Here is a 10,734-nt window from a genome sequence, read left to right on the forward strand (position 1 = left end):
AGCTACTTTTTTTTATTATTACATTCTGTTAAAGAACAGATACTCAACTAAGTAAACCTTAGAGATCTGGTGCCTTTTTTCAGCAACTCATGAATCGGGGAGCATCCAATCCAACAGGTAGAAAAGAGCTCTGAAGAGCTATACAAGATAAGGGATTTTATAGGCAGAAAGAAGCAGGAACAAGGAAGTTATGGGGCAAAAAATTGAATTTGTTATTGCAAAGTTACTTTCCTCTTAGGGCATGGCAGGGATGTACCAGGCAGGTTACCTATGCTAACCAGGTAATTCTTGATTGAGTGGTTTTAGATTCCATTTTTTGGAAGAGCCAAAACTGGAGCTAAGTTTTGGTTTGGTGATGTGGGGCTTAGTATAAGTGATTCCATTTAGAGCCTGTTGTCTTGCCTTTAACAATTCACAATTAATAAAATGTCAAAACACACTATTTTCTATGAACTCCCAGGATTATTATAAGGGTCAATATCCACCTGGCATAGAGAGCATTTGGAAAAGTTTAAAGCACCAAAAATGGAAGTGTTGGCTGTATTTCAGTATAATTCTTAGTGGAATCTCTAGCTGTGTTATATTTTATACTCAAATTCATAGAGATAATCAATAGAGGGCTAGTTTTGATGAAAGGGAACATTGCACAGCATGAACTCTCTAGGGAAGAAAAACCTTCTTCTTTACACGTTGAGATTATTTTCCTTTTGCATTATATTATGTTTAGTTTTTCAAAAATGTGCTACTCAACTCTTTGCTCATATAAACAAGGATTATGGAACAGAGCTAAATATTCTTTAGTATTCAAATAAAATTTAATGGACATTTATATCATTACGAATTCAGTGCCAATTAACAACTGTAGAATTATGACTTCCTTTATACTTTAAAAAATTCCTTGAGACCTTTGTTTTTCTCTTTTTATATCTCTATCCCTCATTTTCCCAGCCTGCTAATTCACAATGAAGCAGCCTCTAGAAATCACTCCCTGGATTCATTTAATTATATATATTATTATCAGCTACTGTAATTGGGGCTGATTAAAAAGAAACTATGAGGGATGCCTGGGTGGCTCAGTCAGTTAAGTGTCTTCTTTCGGCTCAGGTCATGGTCTCAGGGTCCTGGGATTAAGGCCCACGTTGGGCTCCCTGCTCAGTGGGGAGTCTGCTTCTCCCTCTTTCTCTCTGCCCCCTCCCCCCCATTCCTGTGCTCTCTCTCTCTTTCTCTCCCTCAAATAAATAAATAAAATTAAAATTAAAATTAAAATTAAAAAGAAACCATGACATAGTTTATAAAAATGGTCATCTGACCTTACATATAATTCTTTGACTAGCCCATGTTTGCTAGTGAGGGCAGCACACATTTTTTGAAGTAGAGACCAAGAACTCATTCCTTTTTTTCTGATTTTTATATTATACCAGTCTTCTAGATAGTACCATTTACTGCCTTCTGGCCACCCAATACATGGGAAATGCAATACATGACTTGGTGTACCATTTGCTGAAGATGTATATTTTCTGTCATGTCAAAATAGCTGGGTCAATATATACATCAACAACAATATATATTTAATAAGAAAGGAAACATGCTCATTCCTGTCTAAATTCATTTCGGATGGGTGTTGTTATATGTGAAAGATTGCCTCTTCCCAAGTGATTGTATACATTGTTTCCTCAACAAAGTAACACCTTGGGCATAATGTTCCTCTGAAGAAAATACTTGTAAAACAAAAAAGCACAATTACCTCTAAGAATGTAGTAGTGATTATATTTTACAAAAGCTATTTTAAAAAAGCTTATTTTATCAAAGAATTTCATGACATGAAAAATATGTCTTTAGAGGATATATAAAAGATTTTAACACTTTGCTCACCATAGCACAGACCTGTACCTCTGAAACAAACAAACAAAAAGGGGGAGATGAACCGTGAGAGAGGATGGACTCTGAGAAACAAACTGAGGGTTCTAGAGGGGAGGGGGGTGGGGGGAATGGGTTAGCCTGGTGATGGGTATTAAAGAGGGCACGTTCCACATGGAGCACTGGGTGTTATATGCAAACAATGAATCATGGAACCCTACATCAAAAACTAATGATGTAATGTTTGGTGATTAACATAACATAATAATAAAAAAAAAGATTTTAACACTCTAAGTCACGAAGTAGTATGTGGCCTATTTTCTTTGGTGACCTCTAGAAGCTAAGCATGACCTTTGGCTGATAGCCAGCAAAGCAAGAGGTCTTCAGTCCTGCAACCTCAGGGAACAGAACTCTCTCAATAATCTAATTGAGCAAGGAAATAGAATCTCCACCAGAGCTTCCAGAAGGAAGTGCAACCCTGCCCACACCTCGACTTTTGCTCATTGAGATCCGTGTTGGACCTATTACCTACAGTTCTGTAAGATAATAAACATGTGCTATTATTAGTCAATGTACTTGTGGTAATTTATGAAAATAGCAATAGGAAACGAATCCACAGATTCACAGAAACTGATGTGGGAGATGTTGTAGACTGGATCAGAACATACCGATCTAAATCTTCTATCTTACAATCAATTTAACTATAGAATTTGAGGATTTGAAATACTCCACTTCCTAGCCCCCCTTCCAGCTAAGTATGAGCAGACAACTCAATGCTGGTTGATGAGATGAATGTAGGTATCAGCAAGTGCTCTTTTGCTTCCATTTTCTTTTATTCCTGGAAGGTTGCAGAGGTCATATCTAAGAATAGAAAATCAGGAAGATGACAAAAATGTAGCCTTCTCATGTCATTTTAAAAGCCCTGGACTATTTATTCCTCATAAATTTTGTTGTGTGAAACAAATGAATATGTTTCATGGTATATGCGTGCATGAAATTCTAAAGGAGAAAATATCTACAATAATAATGTTTCACAATGTGTGGCAAGGGATAGTATCTCTTTAGTATATTTTCAGCTGGTGTGGAAGTCCTTTTGTGGTAGGAAATGTTTTCCAGGAATGCAGGTTTTGGTACTTAAAATAATGTGGTATGATTGAACACTTCAGGTGTTTAAAGGATGATTTCCTTCACTTTGCATGTTCACTTTGCACCTTCATCTGATGTATGAACTTCTGAGGTGATAGACAGTTGTGAATACAAACACATTTTATTTGTTTTTAATATTTTACAAAGATTTTATATATTTAATGAGAGAGAGAGAGAGACAGTGAGAGAGAAAGCACAAACAGTGGGGGAGAGGGAGAAGCAGGCTCCCCACTGAGCAGGAGACATGGGGCTCGATCCCAGGACCCTGGGATCATGACCTGAGCCGAAGGCAGATGCTTAACTGACTGAGCCACCCAGGTGCCCACAAATGCATTTTATTACTGATTTGCTGGAATTTAATATACTCAAAGTAACAATGGGGGAGTAACAAGAAAGGTCTAAGAATCATCCATTGATATTTCAAAGAAAAGAGTTTTATATTTCTCTAGGTGCAGCTCTTATAATTAATTTATATGCCAGGCATTTGATAATTTGCAAGGAGTTTCTTCACAAATCTCTTATATTTAAAAAAATTCACTTTGTCATCAGCTTTGCTGCTACTCCTGTATGATTTTGGCATTGAAAAGCATTGTTAAATCTGTGACTTTGAAGATATTCTTTATAACTTGGCTTACAAAGAATATGACTCTTCACCATTATTTGAAATAGTATCCCAAAGTAGGGAAAACTATTTCAAGAGCTTATGATTCACAGTACCTCTATCAGTATTGACTCATGGTTATGTTTCAATCTATCTTTCCTTTGAACATTCATATGACCATAATGATAAGTTCCTATAACTAATATTTCATCGTTAAGATAAAGTCTGCTAAACACTTACAAATGATCTCATAAGGAAGTATGATTTGCCCTCTTGTCTGAACAGGCTTCAGTCTGTTCTATTTGAAATATAAGGCCATGTTAACAGTAGTGTGCAAATATTTGAGTAATATTCGTTACATAAAAACCACATGTATTCTGTTCTATCCTTCACTACTGTCAGTCCCCTTCTACAGGCTTTATTGATTGAGTACATAAAAATGTCTATGACAAACAAAAGTCACTTCTAGGGACCAAGAAAGACCTTTTGCCAGTATCTGAGATTATTTTTAAATATGCAGGCTGACCTTGGAAGAGAGTTTCTTAAACGGAGTTGCCAAGACAATTGTTTGTTTAATGAGGATAAAATATATTCTTTAGACTGGACCAGGGAAATGACATATGTAACATCTTAACAATGACTTTGTTAGTTGGTAGCATTTTAAAATTTATTTTTAATTTATATACAATAAATTTTAAATTTACATACAAAGTAAAATTCACTCCTTTCAGTTTAAGTTCCACAAGATTTGATAAATTCATGGAGACATATAATCATAAACATGATTAAGGAACAGTTCCAGTACTCCCCAAATTTCTCAGCTGTTGTCTTTTTGCAGTTGACAATTACCACCAACTTTATCACTAGGCAGCCTTCCTCTGTCCATATAGTTTTCCCTTTTACACCAATGTTTATAGCAGCTTTATCAACAATAGCCAAACTATGGAGAGAGCCCAGATGTCTATCAACTGATGAATGGATTATATATATATAATATATACACACACACACACATATATATATGGACAACAAAAATAAAACAATTCATGATAATGCCTAATGATAGCAAGGATTCAAAGCAACCAGAGTGCTCATGCATTTCTGATAAGAATGCAAAATGAACATCCACTCTGGAAAATGAGTTGGCAGTTTATTGTAAAGTTGACTATACACTTACCATATACATTCTGAAGGATAAAGTCCAACGCCTGACTATTTATCATAGAGAAATTAAAATTTGTGTTTACACACACAAAAAAAACTGTTTTATTTTTGTTGTCCTTATTGTGGGACTTTTATCACTCAAATAGGCATTCAGTGATATCTCATTTTCCTTGTTTTCTTTCCTTCCCTGATCAAAACTGATGTGAGCATCTTTTCACAGCCTTACTTGCAGTCTCTGTATCTTCTTTGATGAGATGTCCAAGTTGTTTGCCAATTTTTAAATTAATTTGTTTCCTTATTATTGAGTTTTGAGAGTTTATGTATATTCTAAACACAAGTACTTTGTTAACTAGGTGTTGTGCAAACCTATACCCTAGACTATGCTTTGGCTTTCTATCTTTTCATGGTATCTTTTACTTAGCAACCATATTTAATTTAATGTAATGAAATTTCTTTTTTTCTTCCTTCATGATTCATGCTTTTGGGCTTGTATTTCTGTACTTTCTGCCTAACCCAAGGTCATATAATTTCTCCTATGTTTATTCTGAAGTATTCACAGTTTTGGTTTTATGTTTACATCTATGATCCATTTTATTGATATTTACAAAGAAACCAAGCGTTTTATTTCATTAGTTTTCTCTGCTTTTTTTCTGTTTTCAATGTCATTGATTTCTGCTCTAATCTTAATTATTTCCTTTGGTCTGTTTGCTTTGAATTTATTTTTCTTTTGTTTATCTAATTTCTCAATATGGAAGCTTAGATTATTGGGATTTCTTTTTTTTTTCTTTTCAAATGTAAGATTTATTTATTTTGCTGTAACAGATACATTTTTATTTCTCTTGCTTCTTTATTTTTTATTTTATTTATTTATTTTTTTAGATTTTTATTTTTATTTATTTGACACAGAGAGACACAGTGAGAGGGGGAACACAAGCAGGGGGAGTGGGAGAGGGAGAAGCAGGCTTCCCGCTGAGCAGGGAGCCCGATGCGGGGCTCGATCCCAGGACCCTGGGACCATGACCTGAGCCGAAGGCAGTTGCTTAACGACTGAGCCACCCAGGTGCTCCTCTCCTGCTTCTTTAAAAGAATATTATGGTAGGATTTATATGGCAGCTCTCTGGCATCATCAGGGAATGGGATTGCAGGAATAAGAAAGGGCAGATGTCTCCATCCCCTACCAATATTTTAAATTGGGAAAACTCTAGAATCACATGCATTTATAAGAAATAATACAAAGAGCTCCCTTTTATAATTTTCCCAGTTTCTCCCAATAGTAACATTTTGCAAAATTGTAACTTAATGTCACAACCAGGATACTGACATTAATACAATCACTGGTCTTATTCCAAGTTCCCCAGTTTTTTTTTTGTTTTGTTTTGTTTTGTTTTGTTTTTAAAGATTTTTTTATTTTTATTTATTTGACAGAGAGAGAGAGATAGTGAGAGAGGGAACACAAACAGGGGGAGTGGGAGAGGAAGAAGCAGGCTTCCCGGTGAGCAGGGAGACCAATGTGGGGTTCGATCCCAGGACCCTGGGACCATGGCCTGAGCCAAAGGCAGACACTTAGCGACTCAGCCACCCAGGCGCCCCGCAAGTTCCCCAGTTTTACCTGTACTCAATTGTGTCTGTGTGCACACACACATGCACACATACACATGTGTTCCAAGTTTCCCTCATATCATTTCCTTCATTCTGAAGAACTGCCTTAGTATATCTTCTAGAGCAGGTACACTGGCAATAGATAATAATACTATTCTTTCATCTAAAAACAGTGGGAATGTTTGCAGCATGGAAATCATCAAATGTTACAAATCAGGGTTTCTTTTCACTTCTCTTTCTTCCTTTCTATGTATGTCTCTATATCTATCATCTATCTATCATCTATCTATCTATCTATCTATCTATCTATCTATCTATCTATCATCTATCATCTATCTATTTTTCTATCTATATCTATGTATCATTATTTATCCTATCAGTTCTGCTCTGATGGATACCCCTGACTAATATATCTCCAAAAGTCTCCATCTCCAAATACCATCACATTGGTGAGGGCCTCAACAAGTACACCTTTAGGGGGACAGGAGTTTCATCATAGCACCCACACGGTTAAAATAACCCAAGTAAAATAAAACAAGGTCCTCAAGGATTTAAACCCATTATACAAGACTTATTTAGAGAAGGGGTGATTATCCCCACTACTTCTCCATCTTAAAGCCCAATTGGGCCTGTTCTTGAACTTGGAAATAATGGATGTCATGATATTACCACAACTTTAATCCCATGATCCCACTCATTAAGGTCCTCACATGAAATATAATTGAAATTACTGACTTCATCAATCAACAACTGTTAAATATTTTGTAGCCATAGATTTGGCCAATACATTCTGTTCAGTGCCTGTTTCAACAGTCTCTCAGAGGTAGTTTGCCTTCGTCTCTAAAGGGATATAATTCACCTTTACTTAGCCATCCATGGAGTATCTCAATAGTTCTAAGATCCCACACAATTTTTTCAGGCAAGACTTTAACTGCATTCAGCTTTCTCTGCAAACATAGGTATGATATTGTGTATAAAGGATCCTCCTCCAAAGAAATTCATTTGACAGACTCGTTTTGGACATACAAACTTTTACAAGGGAGCTCTTAAAAAGGGGGTGGACCATTATCCCTCACAGTAAAAGACCCCACCCCTGAAGATTATTTGGTAAACCAGAGATTGCTCCATCCCTACCACTATAAAGAAACAGCTGTTGATCATCTTAGCACCCACAATATTAAAACAAAACTAACGTCTTATAGACTTATGGTGATTCTGGAAGAAAGAAATCTTTGATTTTACTTAAGCCAGTTTATGCTTTGACTCACAAAGTTGCCCATGGTTAATAGGGCTTTTTAAAAAGAGTTTCTAGAATCTGCCTCTATTACAACTGGCTGTCCTGTTAGTGCCTCCCAGAGGGTCCTTCATTCTAAGTGGCCAGAAGTTTCCCAAGGACTTCTAGTACAAGAAATCGCCCTCCTCAGCTCCATGCTACCCACCGTTAAAGTGGTAATTATGAGTGCATACGGGGCTCTCCTGAAAAGAGGGGCTCTCATGGGCCCTAATCCCATGACCCTCTATTAGCTGACCACTGTGTCTCGTGTCATGGAAACAGTACCCCCACAAGATTAGGGCTAAACTTGGGGCCACAGGTATATCCCACTTTCAGTAGTGTGTGGTCTCCCCTGGCCTCAGTCCCTTGCCCGAGACCAAGGTGCTGAGTGAGCTACTTCTCTCCTGGACCCTTTGGATAATCATGGAGCAGTTGGAGTCAAGTGAATGTACAGGAAAGGGAGTTTTTTCACTTAATACGGACAACATCCCTACCATTGTACATGATAGAACTCTCTAGAGGAGTTGCTTTTTGCCCCTTATCAGGACATCCCTGACCACAGATGAGAACCCAGGATGGGCACAATTGCTCAGACTTCAAGCAGTCATCTTGATACTCTGACCAATAATCAGTTCCATCTTTACCTTTTTATAGACTCTTTATAGACTATAGACCATTGCCAATAGTTCAACTGTCTGGTTAGCATAATGGCAGCAAAAATAATTCCTTATATAAAGTGGTCACAGTCTCTGGCAAACAGCCAGCAAGGAAATGAGGCCCTTATTCTTACAGTGGCAAAGAAATTAACTTCGCCAACAACTTGAATGATCATGAACATAAATCCTTCCCCAAGCAAGCATTCAGATGATGCCCCAGCTCCAGCCAAGGCTTTGATCACAGCTTGCTGGAGGACCCAGCTAAACCCTGTTCACACTCCTGCCCTACAAAGACTATGAGCTGATAAATACATACTGATTTAACCTTCTAACTTTTTGGTAATTTGTTATGCAGCAATAGATAATTAATATATATGTCCTTTATCAGCTTGAAAAAGGCTCCTTTTTCTAATTCATTAAGATAATTTACTTGGAATGTATGTCGAATGTGTCACATTGTTGAATTTCCTTTCTGCGTTTATTGAGATAATCTTAGGCTTTTCTCCTTTAATTTGTTCATATGGTTAAATAAATTGATTTTTAAATGCTCACCAACACTGCATTTCTGAAATAAATCCTTCTTGGTTATGTTAAATTACCTGCCTTAAGTAACATTGGATTTGATTTACTAATATTTTGTTAAGGACTTTTTGTATCTATTTCCATAAGTCAGACTATAATGTTCTCATTTTCAAAAAATTCTCAGGTTTTGGTTTTAAGGTTCTTTTGGTTTCATACAAAGAACATAACAGTATGCTATATTTGTCTAGTCTCTGAACAATTTTGCATAATTTGAAACTGTTTCTTGTTAAAATATTTCACCAGATAAGCCATTTGGGCTGGTACCATTTTTGTAAGAAAGTTTTGAGTGTCATTTTTTTTCTGAATGCAGAATAATAGTTTGACTTTTTAAACCTCATCTTTCTAAGGTTGTAATTCTAATGTCTTTTGAAATCCTTTATTTCTGATGAGAAATCACTCATTTTTGTGGTTGTTTCATTTGATGGTTGTTTGGGCTACTTTGTCTATTTTGTAGTTATTTTTGTTGCTGTTTTGCTTCATTTTCTTTTAACTATTCTATGCCTAGATGTAATTCACTTTGCATTCATTATATGTTCACTGAGATTCTAGATCTGAGTGTTGGTGTAATTTCTCTGTGTTCTTATAGAATTATCATTATTATTACTATTATTATTTATTATTTTCTTAAGGATCATATTTTCTTGCCTCTACCATATGTCTCATGATTTTTTAAATTTATTTTACACTGAATATTTTGCATAAAAAAAGTAGAGACTTAAGTAGACAATATTTGGCCTTAGAATTAAAAGCAATTTCTCTGTGTAGCTGCTAGGATAAGGGGCTGAGTCAATTAAACCTATAGTTGAGCTTGGTCTGGAATTTGCTGCAGCTTTAATTAGATTCATTTCTCCATTGGCTCTAAATATTTCTATTATTTATACATAGTGAAGTGATAAGGATTTTTCTTTTTTTAGTGATCAGTTTGGTAAAAATAGAATTTCTTGTCCGTTCTTTGGTGCTTTTGTGTAGATTTGAAATAGCTTTAGTCATTATTTTATGTTTTCAGTAAGATAGCTGGTCTACGCATCTTAGGCTGTCATAGTCCCAAAAGAAGAGTCTCCTTTCTTACAAGATACTTATTCATTCATGTAAATTAAACTAGCTTTTCCCCTTGTTTTGGCAGTTTCTGTAGGACTGATTTATGGTTAAATTACCATTAATCTTTGCTAATTTGATACCTGTTTTAGAACATGAGTTCAATCTTAATTCAATCGTATTTTAGTTGGTCTGCCATAAAATTAATTCAACTTATTGGGGTATTGATACCAAGGATGGGAAAGTATAGAATCAGGATTTACTATTTAATGATACTTTATTGGGGCTGAAAGTCAGAATATCATGTAGAGAGAGAAGAGATACATCTTACCGAGGTAACATCAGTGTTTCTTAAAAGAAAATAAAGAAATCTGAAAAACACTCCTACAGGGTGAGAAATCAAATACTGTCCAGTTGAATGAAATAACAATTACACCAAAGGTCTCTAAGAACACTGGAAGATTAGGGGTGCCTTCAGGACTTAGATTTACTCCTTGGGTGATCACATAGTTGTCTCTGGTGCCATCCAGTGTGTAGAAGATGTAACAACTCTCTAGATTCTGGGGCAAAAGGAAAACCCTGTGTTTATTCTTTCCCAAGCAGGCCCAGGGTGAAAGAGCACTTGCTGGGAAAGTCTGATTTCTTAAGAACTGGCTCAGGGTGGGCATTCTAGGTATTTGGGTGACAGAGCATATATTTTTCTGATGACTTTCTATACCACGTTGGTTTCAGGTTCCAAGCAAAAGATCCTAATATAAGCCCTCTGATTCATCAATTTTCATTCATTCACATTTCCTAATATTCAACTCACAATTCATTAA

Source organism: Callorhinus ursinus, unplaced genomic scaffold (assembly GCF_003265705.2).
Source record: "Callorhinus ursinus isolate GAN/ISIS: 27379988/994484 unplaced genomic scaffold, GSC_fseal_2.0 scaffold21, whole genome shotgun sequence".
In the NCBI taxonomy this organism is placed as follows: Eukaryota; Metazoa; Chordata; class Mammalia; order Carnivora; family Otariidae; genus Callorhinus; species Callorhinus ursinus.